This window comes from Gorilla gorilla, chromosome 5, assembly GCF_029281585.2.
Source record: "Gorilla gorilla gorilla isolate KB3781 chromosome 5, NHGRI_mGorGor1-v2.1_pri, whole genome shotgun sequence".
NCBI lineage: Eukaryota > Metazoa > Chordata > Mammalia > Primates > Hominidae > Gorilla > Gorilla gorilla.
In genome coordinates this window covers 88,477,574-88,505,466 of record NC_073229.2, presented here as the reverse complement: position 1 = coordinate 88,505,466, position 27,893 = coordinate 88,477,574, and the positions used below count along the sequence as shown (strand labels likewise).

At 33.0% G+C, this 27,893-nt stretch overlaps 1 long non-coding RNA gene across 2 annotated transcripts in view; it reads right to left on the bottom strand.

The window, feature by feature from the left end:
- LOC134758745 (uncharacterized) overlaps positions 1–26,601 on the bottom strand; it is a 54,575-nt gene extending 27,974 nt beyond the window's left edge. The window contains exons 1-3 of one of the 2 annotated variants that reach the window (XR_010134277.1): positions 26,521–26,601; positions 23,796–23,909; positions 12,544–12,860 (exon numbers count right to left, since the gene is read on the bottom strand). This is a non-coding gene — a long non-coding RNA (uncharacterized lncRNA). Of the gene's footprint in view, positions 1–12,543; positions 12,861–23,795; positions 23,910–26,520 lie in introns of those variants that run through there. The other variant, XR_010134278.1, reaches the window with a different exon arrangement.
- Positions 26,602–27,893: the final 1,292 nt, after the last annotated feature.

The following is a 27,893-nucleotide window of genomic DNA, read 5'->3' as shown; positions in this document are numbered from 1 at the left end:
CTAGTGGAGCTGTGAGAAAAAGGTCACTCTTCTTTTGACCCCAGAAAGGTAGATCCACTGACAGCTTGCACCCTGTGCCTGGAAAAGCTGCAGGAATTCAATTCCAATCTGTGAGAGCAGCCCTGTTGCTGAATACTGCCAAGACAAAGGTGTGGAGCTGCTCAAGGCCTTGGAAACACACCGTTTGGGTTCCCTGCCCTAGATGCAGGATATGGAGGCAAAGGAGATTATTTTGGAGCTTTAAGACTTAATGTAATTACTTCCCTGCTGAGTTTTGAACTTTCATGGGGCCTGTAGCCCCTTTCTTTTGGCTAATTTCTCCCCTTTGGAACAGCAATGTTTACCCAATGCCTATACCCCCATTGTATCTTGGAAGTAAATAACTAGGTTTTTTCAAAAAATTCATTTTACAGGATCACATGTAGAAGGGACTTCCCTTGTCTCAGGCAAAACTTTGTACTTTGAGTTAATAATGAAATGGATTAAATCTTTGTGGGATTACTGGGAAGGATGATTGTATTTTTCGATGTGAGAAGTACATGAGATTTGGGAGGGGCCAGTGGTAGAATGATAACATGGATATTTGTCTCCACTTGAATTTCATGTTGAATGGCAATCCCTATTGCTGGAAATGGGGCCTGGTGGGAGGTGTTTGGATCATGGGAGCAGATCCCTCATGGCTTGTTTTGTCTTTACTATAGTAAGTGAGTTCTTCTGAAATCTGGTCATTTAAAAGTGTGTGGCACCTCCCCCTGACTCTCCATATTGTTTGCTCCTGCTTTTGCCATGTGATATCCCTGCTCTACCTTCAAGCTCTTTAATAATTGTAAGATTTCTGAGAACTCCTTAGAAGCTGAGCAGGTGCCAGCCCCATGCTTTCTACTAATCGTGCATAATCATGAGCTAGTTAAATTTTCTTCTTTATAAATTACCCAGTCTCAGGTATTTATTTATAGCAATATAAAAATAGCCTAACACTAGCTGCTACAATTCCTACTGAAACTATTCCAAAAAATTTGAGGACAAAGGACCCCTTTCTAACTCATTCTATGAGGCCAGCATTATTCCTTTACCAATACCTCACAAAGAAACAACAAAAAAAGAAAAATTTAGACCGATATCTCTGACTAACATAGATTCAAAAATACTCAACAAAGTATTACCAAACCCAATTTAGTACCACATCAAAGAGCTAATCCACCACAGTCAAGTAGGCCATATTCCTGGGATGCATGGTTTGTTCAACATATGCCAATCAATACATGGAATTCATCACATAAACAACACTATAAACAAAACCCACATGATCATCTCAATAGATACAGAAAAGGCTTTCAATAACACTCATCGTCACTTCATGTTAAAAACCCTCAACACACTAGGCAATGAAGGAATATACTTCAAAATACTAAGATCCATCTATGACAAACACACATCATACTGAACAGGCTGGAAGCATTCTTCTTGGGAACCAGAACAAGACAAGGATACCTACATTAACTACTCATATTGAACATAGCACCGGAAGTCCTAGTCAGAGCAATCAGTCAAGAGAAGAACATAAAAGGCATCCAAATAGGAAGAGAGGAAGTCACCATGATATGATTGTATATACAGAAAATTCCATAGTCTCTACCCAAAAGCTCCTAGATCTGATAAACAACTTCAGTAAAGTTTCAGGATACAAAATCAATGTACAAAAATCACTGGTATTTTTATACACCAATGATATCCAAACTGAGAACCACAGCAAGAATGCAATTGGGTTCACAATAGCCATACACCAAAAAAACTAGAAATACAGCTAAACAGGGTTGTTAAAAATTTCTACAATGAGAATTGCAAACCACTGCTCAAAGACATCAGAAATGACACACACAAATGGAGAAATGTTCCATGCTCATGAATTGGAAGAATCGTTGTTAAAATGGCCATACTGCCCAAAGCAATTTACAGATTCCAATGCTCTGTCAAACTAGCAATGACATTTTTCACAGAATTGCTTTGGCTATCCAGGCTCTTTTCTGGTTCCATATAAACTATTAATAATTTATATTATTAATAATTTGTTTATAATATATATTATATATTTTTATATTATAGTGTTATATATTATATATTACATAGTAATATATAATATATAATTTATTAATAAGTAATTTATTAATAAACTATTAATAATTTATATGGAACCATAAAAGAGCCTGGATAGCCAAAGCAATCCTTAGCACAAAGAATAAAGCCAGAGGCATCACAGTATCAGAATTTGAACCACAAAACAAGGCTACATTAACCAAAACAGCAGGCACTGGTACAATAACAAACACATAGACCAATGGAATAGAATACAGCATCCAGAAATAGAGCTGCACACCTAAAACCATCTGATTTTCAAGAAAGTCAAGAAAAAGAAGAAATGAAGAAAGGACTCCCTATTCAATAAATGGTGCTGAGATAACTAGCTAGCTATACGCAGAAGACTGAAACTTGACCCCTTACCTTTCACCATATACAAAAATCAACGAAAGATGTATTAAACCCATAAATGTATTACTTAAAACTATAATAATCCTAGAAAAAAAACTAGGAAATACCATTCTGAAAATAGGCCATGGGAAAGAAAATATTTTCATTATGATGCCAAAAGCAATTGTAACAAAACCAAAAACTGACAAATGGCACTTAATTAAAGAGGAAACTTTCAACCAAATAAACAGATACCCTAAAAAATGGGAGTAAATACTTGCAAACTATGCATCTAACAAATATCTAATATCCAGAATCTGTAAGGAACTTAAACAAATTAGTAAGCAAAAAAAAACAAAACAAAACAAACACCATTGAAAAATGGGCAAAGGACATGAACATTTGTCAGAAGGTGACATACACATGACTAAATCTATAAAAAAAAGTTCATCACTATTCATTAGATAAATGCAAATCAAAACCACATTGAGATACCATCTCATACCCACTCAGAATGGCTATCGTCAAAAGTAAAAAAATAACAGATGTCGATGAGGTTGTGGGGAAAAGGGAATATTTATACACTGCTGGTGGGAATATAAGTTAGTCCTGCTGTGGTTAAAAGCAGTTTGGAGACTTCTCAAAGAACTTAAAACAGAATTATCATTTGACCCAGCAATACCAGTACTGGGTATATACCCAAAGGAATATAAGTTGTTCTACCATAAATATGCATGCACATGTATGTTCATTGCAGCACTATTCCTAATAGCAAAGTCATGGAATCTATCTAAATGCCTATCAATGGTGGAGTGAATAAAGAAAATGTGGTACAAATACACCATGGAATATTAAGCTGACATAAAATTGAATGAGATCATATTCTTTGTAGCAATATGGATGGAGCTGGAGGCCATTATCTCAATTGAATTAATGCAAGAACAGGAAACCAACTACTGCACATTCTTACTTCTAAGTGGGAGCTAAGCATTGAGTACACACAGACGCAAATAAGAGAACATTGATAACAGGACCTACTTGAAGGTCAAGGGTGGGAGGAGGGCAAGGATCAAAAAACTACCTATCAGGTACTAAGCTTATTGCCTCAGTGATGAAATAATCTATCTGTACACCAAACCTCCATGACACACAATTTTCGCATATTATATACCTGCACATGTACCTTCTGAACTTAAAATAAAAACTGGAAAGAAAAAAGACCTATATGATAACTTTCACTTAATAAAAAGTAAATATATTTTCTCTTCCTTATGATTTTCTTAGTGTTTTTTCTTTTCTCTAGGTTACTTCGTTCATTGTAACAATACGATATTTATACCTATAACATACAAAATACACATATGTGTTAATCAACTGTTAATGTTATGGGTAAGGCTCCCAGTCAAGAGTTTGTTATTAATTGTTAAGATTTAAGGAGTCGAATTTATACATAAATTTTCAACTGTGTAGTTTTAGCACCCTTAGTTCCCACATTGTTCAAGAGTCAACTCTATACAATCTTATCCAATCATCCAAAGTGTTAGGAATATTCTAGTATCATATGTAAATACATGCATGTACATATATTTATATTTATGTTTCTATGCCTGTGTATTAAAAAACATGAGTTTATACTCATATCTCCAATTTATAAACAATACCTCAGGGTGCCTTTTACTTCTCCTTTCCGTATTAGTAATTCCTTCTCCAACAGTGAGAAACCTAGCTTCATTAATTTCAACAATATCTACAAATTTGCTCAAGTCAAGAATGCATGGCAAAAAGGTTTAGAATCACTAACCAAAACCACTAATTATTAATAATAAACAAATCTAATAAGAAAACAATTTATCATCCTGTTCTTAGCTAAAATGTACACATAAGTGCATAATCCTAAACTTACGTAGATTAGATGGGTTTAAAAAATGCATACAGTTTTAAAACTCACATTTTTTAAAGATATAATACATTTTCATAAACAGAAAATTCCTTCTGCCCCCTTCCCAATCAACACTGTTCCTTGGGGTAACAATTTTTTTAATGTTTTTCCTTATTTTTGAAATAAAAAAGTGAAATCTTATAATAGGTCCCTTTTCTTTTATCTTTTGTTCAGCATAATATTTGAGAGAGTCTTATGTCAGTAGTTTGATCCTTCCTTCACTGAGTAATAGTCCATTGTACATACATATCACTAGGTCCTTCTTTATTTTCATGTTGACAGATTTTTTTGTTTCCAAATCTGGGTTACAATGAATAAAACTGCTATAAACATGCTTGTAAATGACTTTTTATAGAACAATACTTTCATTTCACTTGTTTATATAAATTGTTATTCTTAGCATAGGTGTATGTTTAATTTTAAATATAATCTGCAAAATGTTTTTCAAATTTTTTAAACTTTCATTTGATTCCCTATCAACAATTTTATCTTTTTACCAACAGTGTGTGAGACTTTGAGTTACTTCACATTTTCAATAATTTTTTTATTAACTTTAGTCTCTGGAGGAGTACTCACTTTTGGTTAGTTTTACATTTTTCTGATGATTAATCGTAAGAATTTTTTACTTATCTTTCAATGAAAATATTTTCTCCAGCTATTTGCACACCGTTTTTAGTGTTTTGTTTTATATTAGTGAATTATAAGCACTTTCTGGATATATTCTGCTTTATGTCCTGGGTATGTGTTTGTAAATATTTTCTCTCATGTTCATTTTCTAAGTAGTATCATTGGTGAGCAAAAATTTTTAATTTGGTTAGTCTAAATTATCATTTTTTCTTTAATGATTATTGTTTATTTTACATGTTCTAATACAAAAATTCCTACTCCTTCATAACAAAGAACTTCTACCTTTTCTCCTAAAAGCTTCATAGTTTTAGGTTTTACATAGAGAACGATGATCATCTAAAATTAGTGTCTTTGTGTATGATATGAGGTAGAAATCAATGTCATTTTTTCCATATGAATATCTACCATTTCCACCATCATTTTTTAAAAGGCTTTTATTTTCTTATTGAATTGCTTTGGATATTTTGTTGAAAATAAATTAATTGTATAAGTGTGGTTCTATTTCTGAAATTTTTCACTTTCATTGATCAAACTGTCTTTTTATTTTTCAAATTAAACACTTTCTTAAGTTGTAAAATCAGATGGTACAATTTGTCAACTTTTTCTTGTATTTAATAGATTTATTGGCCACTATATGTGTATACATTTCTATATCTTAAAACACATGTCAATTTTTAAAAAACACTACTTGCATTAGAAGAGGGATTACAATGAATCTATGAATTATCTTAACCATATTTATTCTTCCAGTATGTGATGTGATTACATTTTTCCATTCTTATATATTTAATTTCTCTTCGCAATGTTTTGTATTTTTCTGCATATTTTCCTTTTTAAAAATATTAACCATAAATATTTTATGCTTTTGCAGTTTTTATGAAAAGGCATTTTAGAAAGTTTAATTTATAATCTCAACCTAAGTCTTATGCTATGATGGAGGAAGACTTTTGATATCTTAGTTAAAAAGGGTGTATTTTGCATGTAAGTGGAATATAAATAATCATTGCTAGATAGCAAAGTGTAGTAAAAAGTAAATGGATAAATAGACAAACAAGAAAATAAATAAATAAATAAATAAATAAAATATTACCTCATTTTTGAATCTGGATGGACTCTGAAATGTTTGCACAATAGAATCTTGCAGAAGTGTTACTTTGCCAATTTTGGTCCATGGATCTTAAGAGACTTGCACTTTCTGATTCTTTCCTGTTAAAATAGTTGCTCCTTACCAGGTTCTCAACTTAACCATTAATGACACTTTTATCAGATAATTTTTAGTTGTATGAGACTTCGTTACTCATTGTAAGATGTATACAGAATCCCTGACCTCTACCTTGTATTTGTGAGGCTACACCAAAAAATGGGTTGTGAAAACAACAAAAATTTATTGTTTCACAGTTCTAAAAGCTAGATATCCAAGACTAAGGTCTTGGTAAAGTTGATTTCTTCTGACAACTATGAGAGAGAATCTCTTCCATGTTCCTCCCATGTTTTCCAGTGCTTTGTTGATAATGTCTGTCATTCGATGGCTTGTAGAAGCATCACCCCAATCACTGCTTTCATCTTCATATGGAGGTCTCCCTGTGTGTCTGTGCCTAAATTTTCCTTTTTGATAAGGACATCAAGCATATTAGATTAGAAACCTATCCTACTCAAGTATGACTTCTCCTTAACTAATTACATATATTTGAGATGACTTTATTTACAAATAACATTACATTGTGATATGACCTCACTGAGGGTTAGAACTTTAAAATGTGAATTTTTGGAGGAAAAATTTAGCACATAGTATACTCACTTGATGCCTCTATTATTCTTCCAGTCCTGACAACCATAAATGTCTCTAGGCTTTGCCAAATGTCTCCTGGAAAGGCAAAGTCATTTCTAGCTTAGAACCAATGTTCTAAAAAAATTTGATTACCCCCAGGTTGCCATGTTTTAAGGAAGCCTAAGCTAGTCATACAGAAAACTACATGGACAGAAGAGTGTTTGACCAATCCCAGCTGATCAAGCGAGATGATAAGTGGTCATTTTCAGATATTATGTACCACAGCTCAATCTCTGGCCACAATAACTAAGATGCTCAATAAGGAAATTAAACTCTTTTCTACCTATAAATATCTTATCACATTGGAATTCACTTAAAATCTAGAATAGCATTATTTAGATTAAGTCCGGATGTAGATTGCAGAATTGTAGATGAGGCTACTTTACTACAGTTTCTCTGTTTTCACTTTTGCGTAGAGTTTTTCTTGATTCAGAGACTTACAAATTTAAGACGAGTTATCTGCTCATCCATATTCTCAATATGAAAAGTTAAGCAGAGACAGAAATACTACAATAGATAAACATTCTTAAAAAAGGAGAGAAGAAGAAAGGTATATAGCAGAGATCAGTCCATAGTACTTCTGTGACCCTTATGCAAGCCATAAGTCGTGGCTCATGTTGCAGGTGAATAATTTTCTCAGCCAGCTTCCTGCCAGACACACAGATGTCTCAGAATTATCTTCTCTCTACCATGAAGTAAGAGTTAAGATACGTCCTCACGATTTAAAAATATATTTATCTACCTGAGGGGTCTACATTCCTGCCTTAGATGATTCTTAACAAAGGGTTTAAAAACCATGCACCCTTGATCTTGACCTGAACCCTACTTTTACTGGTAATGTCCTGGATTCAATAATGGCTCTGAGTCTATTTTGAAAACTTTTTACCAGCTGGAAGTCTGAAAATAAGAATCTTATTTATTTTCCAACACAGTACTCCTGTGTTAAAAATATGTTTTCTAAATTTTGGTTAAAAACAGTCCCATCGTCAACTCATCTCTTATTTCCTGTTTTATCATAGGCCAGTAAATGAAGCTATTTGGTAACTTCCACATTTTGTCCTGAAATCTTAGCCTAGTTAATAAGGTCATGCTGTATATTTTCTATCTTTCACATTGGCACAGGCAACAGTGATCCCAGTATTTGGTCAATATATAACACAGTTTCCATTTCTCCAGCTCCAGTACAAATTTCCTCACTGATCTTACAGACATCATTAAAATTTTCTGTTTTTGCAACCTCTTTCCAAAATAGTCTCAATGGCACAAAACTGTTTTATTTATGGTAGCATCTCACTTCTAGGTACTGATTTCTGTTTCAATTGTCTCTATCTGTAACAAACAACTGACTTAGAGACTTAACAAATAAAAACCTATTATTATTTCTCGTGAATCTGCATATTGTGTGCATGGTTCTGCTGCCCCATATTTTGTTGACTGGAGTTACTGATCAACTGACCCCTTCAGTATTATGATAATCATTTTTACTTCTGGTCTGGGATCTATTTGTTCTAATATGAATATAGATCATCACATTTTTATGCCTTTTTTTGAACAGTATATCTGTCTTTCTTGCAACTTATCTATGTCTTTATATTTACCTGCATTTCTTGTAGATTGAATAAAGCTGGGCCTTGATTTTTCTATCCAGATGAATAATCTATACCTCGGTTGGATTTTTGTCTAGTTCATTGACATTTTATGGAATTATTTTGATCATTGAATTTATGTTTATCATTTGCTTTTTGTAATTTGGCCTATTGTTTTTTGTTGTAATTTTCTTGCTTTCATTTCTGTTTTATTTTGGTTAAATATTTTTATTATTTCATTGATATAGCCATCCCTTTTTAAATTTTTTTTTACTTGTTGCTCTTTGGAATGCCTTTTGCATAATCCATTTAAATTTGCACTACTACACATATAAATATAAGAATTTTACACCAGTATGGTTCAATTTATCCCATTTGCTATACTATTGTCATATTTGTTATGCTTATTATTTATAAATCCACCATTCAGCATTATAACATTTGTCTTAAACAGTTGCATGTGTTTTAAAAAATAAAAATTTTGTACATTCTAGTGTATGTGCCTACATATTTTTCATTTTCAAAGACTTCATGTATTTCTATAAGTTTCCACTTGGTGCTGTTTCCCTTTATGCTGAAGAAATTCTTTAAGATTTAGCTTAATATGTATTTTATTAAAATTATTGTATATATGTTTACAAGATACTTTAAAACTACACATTTGGCTAACATTTTAATTTATTTCTGTTGAGAAGCACTGGCCTCGGTTATGTCTATGTAAACTTGAATGTGTATTAAATTTCCTGAGGGTCTTGTGAAGATTCAATTTCTGATTCTATAGGATCGGGATGGCCTGAAAATCTAGATATCTTTTGATTTTATTCTACATTTTAAAATTACTGTGATTTTTTGTTAAATCATAACTGTATACATCATGGGGTACAATGTGATGTTTTGATATATGTATACAAAGTTCAATGATTAAATTGAGCTAATTAATATATCTATTACTTCATTTATCATTTTTTATGGGGAGAAATTTGAAAGTTACTCTTATTTTGAAATATACACATGTAGTAAGTGTTTAAAGCAAATTTTATAAGGGTGAATTGTGATGCTTATAAATAACATAACTAAGTGTAATAAATATGACAATAGTACAGCAAATGAAGTAAATGGGACTATACTGGTGTATTATTTTTATATCAGTGTGTAATAGTACAAATGAACTCTAAATGGATTATGTTAATGGTAATCTAAAGTACTTTATTATTCACTGTAGTTACACTGCTATGTAATAGATTTCAAATCTTATGCCTCTTTTTGAAGCTTTGTACCCTTTTATCAACAATTCCTAATTCCCTCCTGAGCCCCTCCTCCAGTCTCTGGTAAGCATTATTTTGCCCTCTGCTACTATGAGTTTAACGTTTTTAGATTTCATATGTAAGTGAGATTATTTGATACTTTTCTTTCAGTGTCTGGATTATTTTATTTAACATAATGTTCTCCCTATAGGTTAATCAATGTTGTCACAAAAGTTCTTTTTCAATAATATTTCATTTATGCATATATATATATATATATGACATTTTATTTATCCATTCTTCCATTGACAGACACTTAGGTTGATTCCATCTCCTGACTATTGTGAATAATGCTGCAATGATGTGGCCATGAAAATATCCCTTCAACATACAGATTTCACATCCTTTGCATACATACCCAGAAATGGAATTATTTGATCATATGCTAGTTATATTTTTTAGTTTTTTGAGGAATCTCCGTACCATTTTTCATGATGGTTTTACTAATTTACATTCTCACAATGTGTAAGTTCCCTTTTTCCCGCATCCTCAACAAAACTTATTATTTTTCACCTTTTGATAATAATAAAAGCCATGCTAAGAGGAGTAAAGTGATATTTCGTTGTGGTTTTTATAATATTTATATTTCCCTCGTGCTTAGTGATGCTGAGCATTTTTAAATGTATCTGTTTGCCATTTTTATGTCTGCTTTTGAGAAATGTCTGTTCAGATCCTTTGCCTATTTTTCAACCAGGTTGTGTGTTTTTTGTTATAGAGTTGTTTTTGTTCCTTATATATTTTGGGTATTAATTCCTTATCATATGAATGGTTTGAAAATAATGTTTTACTTTTTGTGGGTTGTCCTCATTGTGTTTGCTTTGCCATGCAGAAGCTTTTTACCTTGGTTTCATCCCATTTGTCTAATTTTGCCTTTGTTGCCTGTGCTTTTGGAGTCATATACAAAATATCCTTGCCCAATCCAATTTTGTGGAGATTTTCCCCTATATTTTCTTCTAGTAATTTTACTATAGTGAAAATATTCTAGGATGAAGTCTCTCTAGTAATAATTATATTCTTGTCATCGTGCTGATATGTTGCATTGTCTCTGGATTCTGTTTTCTTCCTTTAAGCAATGGTGTTATTTATTATAGAATGATGTTATCACATCTGAACTCAAATGCCATATCCCACCTCAATGTGTTTGGAAGCAGCCACAATCACTCAGCTCCTCATACTTTCAGTGGTTGCTTTCACTGGGGAAAATTGAGATTCCCTACATGTGTGTCATTCAGGCATTAACAAAGGATTTGTGCAATTTGTATTTTGGTACCCTTCCTTATGTGGTGTCCTTTCTTGAATTCCCCAGCCCCTTCACTTTTCTGCCATTCTGGGAGCCTCAAATTGTCCTGTAACTCTTCTACACTTAAAATTGCAGCTTTCTCCTATTGCTTTCACTGCCCATACATATCAGACTGAAGGTAGCCCTCAGGTGAAAAGCAATAGAAATACACATTTTACTCAGCAGAGCTTCTTTCTTTCAAAACTTGACTCCTCTTTAATTTCTGCCTGCTTCTGGTAACTCTTTAGTGCCTTAAAACAGTTGCTTTCATGATCTGTTTAGAGTTCACAATTGTCATCTGAAGAATGGTTTGTCTATATGCTATTCCACCATTGCCAGAAGCCTCCAGGATTACTGTTTGCCTTTTTGTGTGTGTGCTCTCGTAAGTCCACAATATCTTAGATTTCTGAACACTCTGATCTTTGACAAAATACAATTTTCATAGTGCAATGTTTTCTAAATCATTTATTTCCATTTAACTCTGCGCTTCTCACTTGAATCAACCTCCCACTGTGATAGTTTTCCAAAGCCTTGCCATTGTATCCTGCTATAGTCTGAATGCTTGTGACACTCCACAGCCCCAAATTTTTATGTTGAAATCTGATTTCTAATGTGAAAGTTTTGGAGATGGAGTCTTTGGGGCATGATGACATTCTGAGAGGGAAAACCTCTTGAATAATTTCTGAGGTTTATAAGAAATTCGAGTCCTTATAAAAGAGACTACTGTCCTTATAGAAGAGATCCTTCATCCCTTCTGCCATGTCAGGTTACAGTGAGAAGATAACCACATATGAGGAAGTGAGCTGGTACCAGACACCAAAACTGTTTGTGCCTTGATGCTCAACTTTGCAGCCTCCAAAACCATGACAAATATGTTTGTTGTTTATAAGCCACTTAGTCTATGGAATTTAAGATATGGACTCTGAAATATTTGCTAAGAGGTTTAATTGTCCTAGAGGGTTTGGCTCAAGAACAGCTGTAGAATGGCTAGGGATGTAGCTGGTAGACGTAGACGTGTTTAGAATTTAACAATTAGGGTTAAACAGCTAGGGATGTAGTTGGTAGATTTGTTATAGCACTGCAAACAAACTCATCCTTTTGTTATTAACAACCTTTCTTATATTATTTATTGAATATACTTTTACCTTATTGCTTCATTAAAACCTGTTTCATTATTATTGCATCATATTCCTTTTGTCCCTCTTAAGCAACAGTTTTTTTCTATATCAATAAAACTTCAGACTCAAGAGGTGGGATTACATTCCCCTGGTTATTCATTGACACAAAGAACCTATTAATTTCTCTTTATTTCCTCAATTCTGGACTACTCCAACTTTTTAATTCTATGCAACTCCTCTTAGGCTACAGAGCACCAATAGAGAAAAATCACACAAGTTTGAAGACTGATGTCAAGAAATGTGTGAACTGGACTTCAATAGTGCCTACATTTTTATAATGGAAGACTCTTTCAGGGAAAAGAGACAGAACCTCAGTAGAATCAACATTGGTACAGTGATAAATTTATTAGCTCAAGTAGCAAATCGTGAGAGTAGAAGTGCATTTGGCTCAGGTACATTAGGGACTATAACTTTGCCATATCTGTTTGTCTTTTTATAGCTTTCCTTATTATTGTTATGATTCTATCCTTCTATGAACTTTTTTTCTTCCAACTTGAGGACTTCCTTTTGCCAGTAATTGTAAATTCATGTTTCATATGGTCAATGTCAAATAAAGTCTGAGCAACATTTTCCCAAATTCTTCATTCAAGATTCCAAGAATAATTTTTGATGTGGTTGAGGGTAGATATTAACTCTAGTCAAAGTAGCAACTCCTAAAAAAAAATGTGGTTAGGAAAATCATTTTCAAGTGAAATAGACACTATCACCAGCATACAGGAAAATGTATATTCATTTAAATGTGAAATGTTTTATACTGTCTGATATGGTTTGGCTATGTGTTCCCACCCAAAACTCATGTTGAATTCTCAAAGTTGGGGAGGAACCTGGTGGAAGGTGTTCGTATCATGGGGGCAGATGCCCCATAAATGGCTTGCGTCACCCCTTTGTGATAGGTGAGCTCTCGTTTTGAGTTCATGGGAGATCTGGTCATTTAAAAGTGTGTGGCACCTTCGCCCTTGCCCCACTCTCTCTATCCTCTTGCCATGCAATGTGAAGTTGTGCTTGCTTCCCCTTCACCTTCTGCTGTGATTCTAAGTTTTCTGAGGCCTCTGCAGCCATCCCTCCCGTACAGCCTGCGGAACTATGAGTCAATTAAACCTCTTTTTTTTTTTTTATAAACTACCCAGTCTCAGGTAATTCTTTATAGCATTTTGAGAATAGACTAATATACTTTCCTTGAATTATAAATTGTTATTTTTCTAGTCACTCACAGAATATAACCATACCTCCAAATTCCAGAGAACATGGATTTCATCAAATAACTCCCTCAAATTTCTACCAGTAAAACCTCTAGTCTTACCTATATCTCCATCCATACTTTGTATTTGGTTACTTTATTACCAAAGAACGACAGATTCATCCCTGTTGATCTTGACAAAGTCCAATTTATTAATTTTTCCATTTCTGGATCCTGTTTTTTGTTTCAAATCTAAGAATTCTTTGAATAGCTCTAAGTCCCAAATATTTTCTCTTATGTTTTGTTCTAAAAGATTTATGATTATATGTTTCACATTTAAATCTATGACCATTTATATTTAAGATGACATTTAATGTTATCACCAGATTTGTAGACTACCATCATACCACATTCCACTGCCCTCTCTGTTAATTATCTTCTCTACCTCCTGAATATGTAGTTTCTACTTCTGGTCTAACATCTTCCTATGCACACATTAGGATTACTAAGTGTGATTGGATCCTAGCAGGCAAGAGATGATGCAATTGAACTCAGAAATGTGTGGGGAATTTAATAAGGGACTACTTACAAAGTGCGGCAGAGCATGTGGAAACCACCAGAAATAGAATGAGGTCTTTTCTGCCACCCAGGAGCTGAGTGGAGGTAGCTGAGTGGATGGTGCTAGAACCTAAGGCAGAGGAGCTGTGTGGAGACCACTGCCTTAGGGAAGATAACCTGATCAGTGGAGGGACACAGCCAGCTTGAGGCAAAACATAGAGGGAAATGAGGTAATAAATGTATTTGCATCTGTCTCTTCCTTTCCTCTTATTTCATATTGGGGCTCCCATTTGCCAAACTCAAAAGAAAGCATGAAAAATACAGGTCATGTAGTGTAGCTTCTTGGACACTGAGTAGATCTGAAAGGGTTAATGGAAGATAGCCATAGTCTCTTAAGCCCCATAACATTTTGATAAACAAATCTTGCTTTTGTCTCACGTTCCCCCTATTTAGCCTCGTTTCTCCTTACCACTTTTCTACCAAATATTTTCAAGAAGGAATCTAGTTTTACTATTGCCACTTTTTCATTTCATCTGTACAGTCCAAAATATATCATCATCAATGACTAAACTCCACTGAAACTCTTCTTGTGAAGGTTACCAAGGCCACTTTAGTAATAGTTTTCTGGACCATTTTCACACCAAATCACATTGGACTGTCCAATCCTATTTAGGACTTTCTTACTACTTCTTCCTAATTGGAACTCTCCCATTTTGTGTGTTCATCTTTGGCTTCTCATTGTGTGTTCCTTTCCCGATCCAGCCTTTATATTTTAATATTTCTTAGTAACCAATCCTATGAAAAAACTTGACCATTCCATATATACTTCTTTTTGACTGGTGATATATAAAACGATAGTCCTTCCAGAACTTTCTCCTATGCTTCAGATGCACATACTAGGATTATTTAAAGGAAACCTTGATTTTAATAATTTACAATCTGACAGATTCAGTATGTTTGAAGCTCTCCTGATCTCCCTCTTCATTAAATGTGCTTCTTCCACTCCTGTTGCCCTAAAGCAACAATCCATTTATCCGACCTAGGAAACTGAACATCATTTTCTTTTTTTCTTACTTTACACATCTGAACACCACAACATTCTAACCTATTTTATCTGTAACCTAAATATCTCCTGAAATTATCCAATTACCTAACTCAAGCCCTGTTTCCATACCTCTACAATAGACCACAGCTTGATTTCTGCAAGCAGTTAACTTTTTCTCTTTCCAGTGTGCCATAAGTAGATTTTAGGTGCCTTGTCACAAAAAGAAAAGTAACCACGTGAGATGATAGATGTGTTAATCTGCTTTGCTATAGTAACCATTTTACTATCTATATGTATCCCATAAATCATGTTGTAAATCTCAAATACACAAAAGAAAATTAATTCAAAAGAAGAAAAAAATCAAATTCTACTTTATAATTTAGAATAATCTCCCCAAATTTATGTTTAATTTTCCCCAGATTAATGACTTCGCATTGCCCCTAATATTCCTTGGGTGACAGTTCTGGTTTGAATTCTGTTGAAAACTCCAGCTTCATGTTCTCAGAGTAATTTTAGCTAAACTGAATGTCTTTGAGGTCTTTGAATTCCCACAGTTTCTGTTGCCTCTGCTCCCTATTTTATTTAAATTTATTCCAGGAACATGTATAATACAAGGATATGCATGGCAGTTTAGCACTTATCAACATATACTTCTTTCAATTTAAAGGGAAAAGACCATTTTTCACATGCTGGGAAATAGGTAGTTGACACATTTGAATAGATTTGAACAACCTGAAAAGCATATATAGTGAAAAAGTTTAAAAGTTGAGGACAGAATGCTGAATAATATCACAGTTTAAGGGTGAGTATTGTGCTGGAAATGAAGAAAGGTACCCATTTAGAAAACAATAGCGTTGTTATTACTTTCCAATTTTTGAAAGCTTTCAGACCATTATGAATTCAATGCAAACAACCCTTCTCTGTGATTTTTAACTTAATTATAATTTTGTCTCATTGTTAGAGTGTCAGGAGTACATTTTCTCCTTTTGACAATGCAAATAAAAATGATTAGTATAAAACGTACGGTATAGTTAAACATTTCTCTAAGTTTACCAGACCTGTCATCCTATTGTTGCACATAATAGGTAACTCAGCTGGGATGGGCCGTACATTAACTTGTTGATACTTATGGTCAATTACAGTACTTTTTCACTTGATGTGCTAACTTTACAGAAAATATAGTCAAATGTAATTAACCACCCAAATGGAGCAGTCAATAGGTTATACAGGAAGAAGGAATAATAAGTCCATTAACATGAAATAAAATTAAAATAGTAGAATTAAATACATGTTTAGCCAAGATATTAAAGAGCTTTGAATCTAAAATAAAAATAAGAGAAAGGAATGAAAGAAGCAAAAAAATACTTTGTTTTAAATGGTAGGTAGAAATACTCACATCTTTCACTCAGGTTCCCTATATGCTTGCTGCCAAAATAACCTTAGCATGTTAGCACTTACAACGAACTAAAGGTAATGATTTAATCACCAGGAAGAAGAACACAATACTGCTAATAAAAACCAATATTTGCTCCATAGTTACTGTTTAATTGCTAGACAGAACAAATGAAAGACAAAATTAACTTCAACTATTTAATGAATCTTTTTTTTTTCTATTGGATTAATAACTTATTATGGACTCAGTATTTTACAGTTCATTCAATTTATTTGACCACTCCTCCAAAATAATACTCATATTGTCATTTTCATTAAAGACATTTAATTGACTTTTGGTTAATATTCTAAATTGATCTGGACTTGACTTTAATTCATTTCCAGAACATTAGAGATGGTTGTTTGGGTAGCCCAGCCAAAATATTTTATACTCCAAGAATCTTTAGTATAGCTGTAGATTGAGTAGACTGGAGCATTTAATTACAGCATCTGTAGATCCCCATTGTAGCTTGACACAAGAATGACTGAATATGGCCTGTGAAGGCTGAAAAACTAATTGCTCCATTATCTGCACTCCAGTCTTTTTCACTTCACAAGCACTTAAAAATATATACTTAAATCTGCTTTCTAATTACAAGTTCCCATAACAGAGTGTCCCTATCCAGAAAACAGCATTATTACTCTGGCTTTCAACACACTTAAGCATTTTTATTTTGCTGAGTTTTGTTCTTCTTTGTTTACTTTCTTTTGTAAACATGTTTAATGGCTAATTACCATTTCAGCTTTTTATATTAATTACTACACATTTAGAGACATGTGTCTTTAAATCTCTAGCAGATAAGACATTTGCTCAAACATTATTTTCATTTTACTTGTCTATACGTAGCTTTATCAGAATGACATTCTTATTAAGTACTTACTTTCTTGAGAGTAGAGCAATAATTTATGACAAAGCCTTATCTTTTTTGCATTAGCTAGTGAAAACTTTTATATTTTAGAACAAAAGAGTAACAACTTATTTCTCAGCATCAATATGTGACAGAAATATAAGGACGATTGTTTTAACAGTGATATATGCAACATTATTTTCCCCCAGAACTCCTTCATTTAATGAAATTCAATATGTGCAGGTTTCATTTTATGAATTATAAAGTCATCAACAATTTACTTTGATGCCAGTAAATTCACATTTAAAAATCTGAATTGTGCATCATACTTTATTTTTAAATTGACAAATTAAAAATGTATATATGTAGCATTCAATGTGATGTTTTGATACATGTATACATTATGGAATGGCTAAATCAAGTTAATTAACACATGTATTACCTCACACACATTTTGAGGTGGTGAGAACACAAAATCTAATCTGTAAGTAATTTTTAAGTATATAATACATTGTTTTAAACTATAGTCATCATGTTGTACAGGGCATCTTGAATTAAATAAATTCTCCTAACTGAAATTTTGTATCCTTTTACCAATACCTCCTCTTGGATGAACCTGGAGGACATCATGTTAAGCCAGGCACAAAGAGACAAATACCGCATGATCCCACTTATGTGTGGAATCTAAAAAAAGATAAAGTCATAGAATCAGAGAGTTGACTCATACCTTTCTGTAGGTACTAGCATTAACTTCATATAAATTACAGTATCACTGATATATTAATAGGCAATATTAATATTAATAGGCAATTTGAGTATTGCGGTCTTATCTACCCACTAAGAAAGCAGCCCTATTCCTGAAATATACTTTGCTTCCTTAAATACTTCATTGGTAAGTAAGACACTGCCTCAATTTTTTCAGGAACAACATTTACATGGTAGGCAGTTATCTTCTCTTTACTTCCATTATATTTCATGGACATTAGTTTTAGAATTTAAAACTGCTGATTGGGTAAGGGCTGCCTTATTGGTTAGCACTGATTATAATATATTTTAAGGAAATAGTTATAACTATGTGAAAAAATAGCATTTTTCACATACCCAACCCCATTTAGTTCTGGGGGAAAGATGAGTAAGTGTGCTTAATCCCAGGTGTGTGTGTGTGTGTGTGTTTTTATGTGTGTGTGCATTTATGTATGTGCTTAATAATTACTTTTCTTATGTAGAAAGAAAATTTATACTTTGAGGCAGTATTTACTCTCATTTACTTTACACTCAAAACATAAAATCCCCTACTTAATACATTTTTTCTATCAAGACAAATTTATACACAATTCATTTTTGGAAGTGCTGGGCATAGAGGGCTTTTAATAAAGAGTGCCTCAGAAAGCCATCATTGGCCATGACAACAGACACGTTAATGACAAGAGTGCTTATGAGGAATGACTTCCTCGTATCTTTTTGTTTTAATTAAAATAGAAAATTGTGGTATCCGAACATGGAAAATATGTATGCAGTCTGTATCATGCTTTGCTACATGAAAAGCATGAGGTTTTGTTCAGGTATATTATAATAATTATATCAGGGAAAGTGAAAACTCATTTTTACATATTAAAATTTTTGTTCATTTCTGAAGAAAAATTAAGTCCACAGTAACAGAAAACAAAATAATACCCTTTCCTTCAAAAAGAAATACGTATTTGAAATTTATTTGCTAAGTTCAGTTTCTAAGACTAGAATTTGAAAGGGAGCCAGGTTAAATCAAAGCTAACCACTTATGCCAGTGGATGAACACTTCATGGAAAAAGAGTTGTATTAAGGGATTTATTTTCCATATTTATTTGTTTTTTAAAAAATGAAGAAAAAAGATTCTACAGATATCAAAAAATATATAGCATTAATTACATTTTGTATGAAAGCTATGCTATTTTTGGAGGATCTGTAATTTTAGTACTAGAAACTAATATGCATAAAAACACTGCATTATTCAGCTCTGCAGAAGTAATTACACCAAGATTTTTCTAATTATTTTCTATTGTTCCCATAAATGGACTATATAATCACAATCCCCTTTTCGGACAAATACCTTTTTCCAGTATGTGCTTTAAAGAGTTATAACTGGTAATAAAACGTAACTTCTATAAATGGCAAAATGTTTGAACTAGGGTAAATTCTCAGAAAAACACTCAAATTCTCAGAAAAACACTCAAGGTGCCATATCTTACAATTTCATGTATTTGCTAAACAGTCACTGTATATATTCTTTACATTTTCAAACAAATTCATAAATGCATAAACTCATAAAGTTATGTATTATTATTATGCTACAAATTTTACTCAAAATGAAACAGTTATGAATCTAACATAGTACAATGGGGTAAGAGTCATCTACTTCTTATATAAAAAAATAGACATCATTTTATCAAAATATATGTTCGTGCAAATAAGCATCTAATAGACAAAACTTGGACTATATCAACAGAAAGCCACAATTAGCTCAAAAAATAGGTTATAGGTTATAGTTTGATCATTTTCTACACCAGGGGCCAGCAAATGTTTTCTATACAGGACCAGATAGTAAATAATTTAGGATTTTCAAGCAAAGAGAACATATACTCTGTACTTGCATCCGAAGCAGCCATCCACCATACATAAATGAATGAGTATAGTCGTGTTTTTGAGAGCCACAAAACAGGTAAAGGCCTGGATATTCTCCCACAGGACATATTTTGCTAACCTGTATCTATTGAATTCCAAACAAGTAAAGTTATCAAATTAGTGAATCAACTAAAAATTTACCAACTTAATCTTGTGATTTTAATGTGTCATTCTGGAGTTATATTGTTTATGTGTACTATTTTTCTTTCTTTGGGAAAAAGACTGTGAAATCACTGACAGGCTCAGAGCGAATTTAATCAGAAAACAAAGAGTTACTAAGTTTTACAAATAGAAATTATTTGTGCTTTTTTCATAGAAACTGAATTCATAAATGGATTATATATACACTTTTTCAAAAATTGTATTTATTCATAACAATAAAAAATTCAATTCTAGTGAGGTATTCAAGGAAAGTCTTTCCTATTAGCATTCAAAGGTTAATTCTTAACAGTGCTGGTTGCTGTAAAGAACAAAGTACCTTCACCTTAGTGGTGTAGCACAATAACAACTCATAAATTAATTTGTTTATCTCTCAGTATAATAGGGGTATTCCTGGTCCGTGAACATCTTTTTATGTAAGAATTAGGGACCTATACTCTTCCATCTTCTGGCTTTTCTCTAGTTTTTCAGGCAACTCCAAGAAGAATGTAGAAGAAATGAAAAAGTTAAAAACTGTGAGATATTTTTATGAACCACATTGCAAGATAAAAACTACTATTGATTTTCTGTTGGTCAGAATTCATTCATGTGGTCTCATCTGTATACAAGATAATTAAGCCTGTGCCTAGGAACAAAAGAAAAAGATAAACACGTAGCCATCTTCTGATATAGCAGACATGTTTCCAGCTGAAAGATGTATAAGAATATAAACTGAATTAGAATGTATTTATATCTAGGATAGGGTGTCTACAGTATAAATTTATGTGATGTGATTACCAGAAAAATATTATACATTATGAGGTACGTGCATTTTAAAATAATTTAACCTTGTTTTTGCTTTTTTGTTTTATGTATGTACAGTTCCATTGAACATGTTAATATAGCATATAAAGCTAAGGCACTACCATTAACTGAAGAATCCTTTTCATTATAATTCATAGATTAAAATATTTAGTATTTAGTATATGAAGTTTAAAATATTTATGATTACCTAACATTTCTATTCATGCTTTACAAATTCTGTTTTGTTTTAATGGAAAATATTTTGGTTTGGTTTTGGTTTTAGGTTTTCTTTTGTTACTGTTTTTTATTTGTTTATTGTATAGATGGGGTCTCACTTTGTCACTCAGGCTGGGCTGCAGTGGCACAATAATAATTCACAGAAGCCTCAACCCTATAGGGTCAACCAATCCTCCTGCTTCAGCCTTCTGAGTAGCTAGGACCACAAGCATGCCACCACAAGTGGCTCATTTTTCCTTTTTATTTTTTATAGACAGGGATTTGCTATGTTGGCCAGGCTGGTCTAGAACTTCTGGCTTCAAGCAATCCTTTTGCCTCAACCTCTCAATGTGCAGGGGCTACAGGTGTGAGCCACTATGTCCAGCCTAATGTAAAATATTTTGAATCAGAAATTATTTGCAATTGTTTATTTGTAAATTAAACTTTTATTTTAGAGTAGTTTTAGATTTACAGAATAGTTGCAAGGATAGTACAGAGAGGTCCTGTATACTCCATAACAAGTTTCCCCTGTATTAATATCCTATGCTACTGTGGTACATTTGTCACAACAAATGAACCAATATTGATATTATTAACTAATGTCTGTACTTTATTTGTATTTCCTTAGTTTTAAGCTGATGTCTTTTTTTCTGTTCCAATATCTCTTCCAAGATACCATATTACTTTTAGAAGTAATATTTCCTTAGGCTTCTCTTGGCTTTGAAAGTTTCTCAGACTTTTCTTGCTTTTGATGACCTTAACAGATTTGAGAAATTCTAGTCAAGTATTTTTTAGAATGTCTGTCAATTGGGATTTGTCTGATAATTTTTTGATGACTAGACTCAGAAAATGTACTTTTGAAAGGAAGATGAGAGACAAAAAGTGCCATTCTCATCATTTCATATCAAAAGTTTAGGTTGTTAACACGGCTGTGTATGTTGATGTTAACCTTGATCCTGTAGCTCAGGTAGCAATTGTCAGACTTCTCCACTGTAAAGCTGCTTTTCCCTCCATGACCCCCTTTTTACATGCCATACTCTTTGAAAGCCACTCACTATCTGCTGTCCAAATTTAAGGGATGGGGAGTTTTGTTCCACTTCATTAAGTTCAAAGTACCTACATAAATTATTTGGGGTTATTGTACAAAAAGATGCGTCTATTACTTCTCATTTATTCATTCAATCATACATTTCCATTAGTATGGACTCTTACATATTTATATTTTGGGTACCAGCCAATATTCCTTTATTTTGGTGCTCAAATCATTCTAGCTTTGATCATTGGGAGCTCCTTCCATTGGCTCACTTTGACTTAATCTCATACTTTTGTGTTTAAGTACTTCCACATTTTCTGGCATTACAATATTATTCATGCTATATTCCATGCTTTAGTCCTAAAATTAGCTAGATCTCTAAGGAGATTTGATTTTTTAAATTGAAGAATGTATGAAAATCCAAAATCTGGGCACTAGAAAAACAGCTATTTTTTAAATGAAGTCCACCAGCCTGGGCAACACGGTGAAACCCTGTCTCTACAAAAATACAAAAACTACCCTGATATGCTGGCATGCACCTGTAGTCCTATCTACTCAGGGGACTAAGGGGAGGATCACTTAAGCCCAGGACGCAGAGGCTGCAGTGAGCTACGATAGCACCACTGCACCCCAACCTTGTTGACAGAGTGAGATCCTCTCTCAAAAAATAAAAAATGAAGTCTAATATTTTTACCGAGATTACTTAGGCCATTCCCTCTGTATCTTTAAAGATGTATGATTAAATAAGTACGAATTGATATCCCACCTACCCAAGCATGATAAAATAGTGTCTATTATATAAATATTACATATTTGTTAGAACATTGTTGGAAATTATAATTAAACAATTATTATTAATTTTTGGCAGACATTGTGGTATTTAAATAACATTTCTCATTTAAATTACATTCAACTAAATGAGCTAGATATATTCTTATTGTCATTTAACAGTGAGAAAGTTATAACTTAATGTGTTTAAATGGATGTAAAAATATTTGAAGTGAGGCATACAATCTTACATTTTTCATAAGTTATTATAAGATTTTTTTTAAGGTAAATAGGTATAACATTAAAAAATCTAAATTAATTTTATTTAGTTGAACAGTTTCAAATTTCTTAGCTTAGAAAGAGATACTAAAGTTCAAGGAAGTACTCAATGAATTAGTATCTATATACTAGTTGCAATAATATATTAACATATTTATAAGGCAAAGCAAAGATTTTAGTTTATGGAGAAAAAATACAATTCCTGAACTGAAGTTGAAGAATTACCATCAAAGTTGAACACTGAAAAATTAAACAGATGATTAATTTAGAAAGAAAAAGAGAAAACTTGACAATTTCATAAGAAATTAAATAATACAGAAGAATATTTCAAATATAACATGCTAGGCTGGTAATATATTCCTTCCTTACTTTTTTATTGTATCTTTTGGTTTCATTGGTGACCTTTCAAATAGAAAAATAAGAAACTCAACTATTTTAGTGTGTATGTAAACAAAACTAATTTCACTCTAGTTTCTGCCTAAGGAATAATTGGTTGGTCACTTTAGAAGCTGACTTTAAGAAAATGAAGGACTAATAATGTTGTTGGAAGACTGAAATGAGTTCAGACAAGAGACAGAAGTGCTTTTTAAAGTTAATTATGTTTGCTTTTCCTTATCCCTTGGTGTTCATTACCTTTAAATGGAGGCACACACTGGCAGAAGTAATTACCAGGTTGGTCAATGCAGGTGGCTCCATTTTTGCAGGGATGTGAAGCACACTCATCTATATCAATTTCACATTGCATACCTTTGGAAAATAGGAAAAAAAATGTTAAGTGTTAACAAGACAGGCATGTATCAAGTCATAATTCTTAAATTTGCACAAGCCTTTAATCCATTTAGGATGACATCTGAAACCAAATTTATTAGATAAGAATGCCACATATATTACTATCAGAACCCATTTATTTCACCTTGCTACAAACTGTAGTAACTTCTCTTAGAATTACTAAAAGGACACTAATCTCTTCTGAGTTTGTAGGCATGCAAAGTCTCTTTAGATGTGAACTAATTTATCTTTTGCTAGAGAGTCTAGAGATGGTGCAGATATTTCAGGTTACTGAAATGCAGATCAAATGTTAGGTGAAAGGAAATAAAAAAGGAACGAAAAGAAAATATTGGTGAATCAATAACATCCTGATGTATGTCCCTGAGGGCTGAATGTTATTTGTTTGTTTGTTTGTTTTGGAGAGGGAATCTCGCTCTGTCTCCCAGGCTGTAGTGCAGTGGTGCGATCTTGGATCACTGCAACCTCTGCCTCCCGGGTTCAAGAAATTATCCAGTCTCAGCCTCCTGAGTAGCTGGAATTACAGGCACACACCACCATGCCAGGCTAATCTTTGTATTTTCAGTAGAGACAGGGCTTCACCATATTGGTCAGGCTGTTCTCGAAATCCTGACTTCAGGAGATCCACCCACTTTGGCCTCCCAAAGCGCAGGAATTACAGACATGGGCCACTGAGCCTGGCCCTAAATGTTCTTTATAAGGCACAGTTATTGAGTGCTATTTACTAAAAAAGCCATGGGTAATGGGTAGATGCATTTCAATCTACTCATGATCTTTGTAGATATAATATTATGGTGCCAGGGTGATGAATTACTTTTTTTTCTAGTAATTTTACAACGTAAGCCTATATGGAAAGAAAAGAAATAAATGTCCATTAACTATATAGTCTTAGCATTTTCTTTAAACTGTTGTCCAATTCATGTTTTCATTCATCCTCCACCTAGAACTTGTGTTGCTAAAGCTGACCTTTCTTATTATACCACTTAGATTGCTTGTTAATTTCCCAACAGTTGAAAATCATAGCCTCAACTGACACTGAATTGATTTTTATCACTTATGACAGCTAATTTTCTTACCAATTTATAACAATAATAGAAAATTGACATTGACACAATGCAAATTATTAGCAAATTATTTGACTGAAAACATTCCTTCTTTTTTTAAAAATTTCTGTACAACAGTAACATGAATTTAGAAAGAAGAAAACCTACATCAAATTAATCTAATAGGAATCAACGTACTGGACTAATTAGAAAATATCACTATTATCACTGACAAAATGAAATATTTAGTGAATACCTGACACTAGAACATCAGGGTAAGCTGAGAAAAAAAGTGAATATTAAAAAGAATTATGTGAGTGAATGAAAACTTTTTAAACCTTAAATATATTAGTTTTTTTAATGAGATAATTTAATTTTGTGGAAATTGAGAACCCTATTGTCAAAGCAAAAGTTTAACCAGAAAAAAAGTTAAACAATCAAGAAAGATTTTATCGAAGGCTATTGCAATGAAGGAGAGAAGCCAAAAATCAGTCTGAGCTTGACTCCATTGTAACAATGGGTGAGAGTTTTTAAGAGCTGGGGTGAGAGAGCTCATAGGTCATATGCATTTGCTATTTAGCCTTAACAAAAGGAAAATTAGATTTGTTTTTCAATCTTCAAGTTAGGAGGTAGTATTACAACTTGGATCAAGGTGCATACCAAAGTTAGTCTCCTACCCTCCTACAGAGACTGGGAGATACAGATGCTATCTTCCTTACACTTCAAAGGGATGGCTCCCAGGTCCTTGAGAAAGATAGTCTTGGGCTCCTAAATGAACAAGAGGCTTTTAAAGATATTTATACCCCAAAGAGGCAAAGAAAGAATTTATAATTATTGGGTTCTGAAGTAAATTCTCTAAGAAAATGAAGGGGAGGGACTTCTGTGGTTAGATCATTTAGATCCTGTAAAGAGGTAACAAGAGAAGCACCTCAGGAAGAAACCTGTTTAAGTTTAGTCACACTGAGGGAAACCTGTTTGTCTTGTGACAAATACACTTTGTGGAGATTCCTACAGTCCTCAAGTTCCCAAAGACTGGAAGGAGGAAAGAAATAATGAAATATTAATTTATAATATTAACATGATACTCTTCTAAATTTCTGGTGAAGTTGGAGAAACATGGGTCACATTCCTGCACACAGGGGAATCAATCACGCTGTCCCTCTCTAGGTTACTGTTCTTAAATATGTCTCTGTGTCTTCTGATCCCAGCTTCCCCTTATCAACCTGAATGTCACACTGCCATGAGCTTGTATTTCTAAAAGACAAATGTGATGAAATAGCTAACAATTTCAGCCTTCAATTTCTTTCCACTCCTCATCCGTATTTCCCAAGCTAATCTATTAGAGCAATCCTAACTAATGAGGATAGAGAATTTATGATCTTAGACATCAGGAGGGTTTGACAAGACACCTACAAGGAAGGCTTTTTTTTTTCAAATTTGACACTTTAAATTCATGCAGATCTTGGATTTTGCATCATATTTTATCCTCATTAATATACAACACATTCTATAACACAATACATACACACCCATAGGGAAACTTGACAGTCCAAGATGATTCTACAATCACTGTTGTGACTTTCATGAAGCTTTAAATTCATCCCCTAAAGTACAGTGCTCTAGCAAGAGAAATACAAATTTAGAGGATAATGTAAAAAACTCACAGCATAGTCTACAGGAACATCATAGTCTGTACCTAGCCTTCCTTCTTGGTCTTGTCTCTCTTATCCTTCCCTGTTTCTTGTTCACCCTCTTACCCAAGTAACCACAATTAATTTTTAAATGCTTGTGATTTTGCCTGGGAATACCTGGTTTCCTTTTAAAACCTGGATCATCTCAGGTATCCTCTGCCTATTCTTTCTGGGTACAGGTTAGCACAACACTTTTCTAGTGGTTACACCTTCTTCTGCGGTCAGTTGCATATATAAATACATATATATATATACACACACATACATATATATGTAATTTCTTCACAATGTATGCTTATGAAAATATCTTCTAGTATCCATGGCTCTTAGAATAGCTACTGTCTGATATTAGTGCTCAAAAACCATTTGTTAAATGAATGAAAAATTAACAGACTAAATGCAGAAAAATGGCAATGATACTGTATCTGTAAAGGACAGGTAATCATTTTCAATCCTGTTTAGGACAAATCATTAACAAAATAATAAAATTCCAAATGATGTAATAAATATCATAAAGATTGCCAGAAACAGATTTTGCGACTGACTCTTCAATTTCAGAGTGTGTTCCACATGATTTGGCAACAATAGGCCACATTTAAGGTGTACATGTATACAATTTTAGAGCTTTTATTGCCAAAATGTAGATTGAATTTAAATGAGATTTCAATTTGATTCAGTGAGCTGTAGTAAAATTTCCACTTATTTGACAAATAAATTAATAAGCATAAGTAGTTTGAACACATTCAATAAAATAGCATTCATGTATCCTTTTCAAAAGTTTCTGGGCAGACAAATTAAACAATCAAGCATTCTACATCTCATTATTTTAAAATAGACTTTAATTTTTAAATAGTTTTAGGTTCACAGCAATATTAAGCAGAGGGTACAAAGATTTCCCATATACTCACTCCACACGTGCGTAATCTCTCCCATTATCGACATCCCCCACCAGACTGGAGACATTTGTGACAACTGATGAAAGTACATTGACTATCAGACACTTCATTTTAAAATAAGTTTCATGTGTTAATTTCTAAATAATCATATTTTTTCTTCCTCATGTATTTCTAGGTCTATGTTTCAATTCCACCTAACACACACACATACACACACACACATACACATTTAAATTAGTTTTCCTTTTAACTGTTTAACTGAATTTTAATCTGTTACTTAATGATATTTTCTTCCATCATATTCCTCAATTGCTT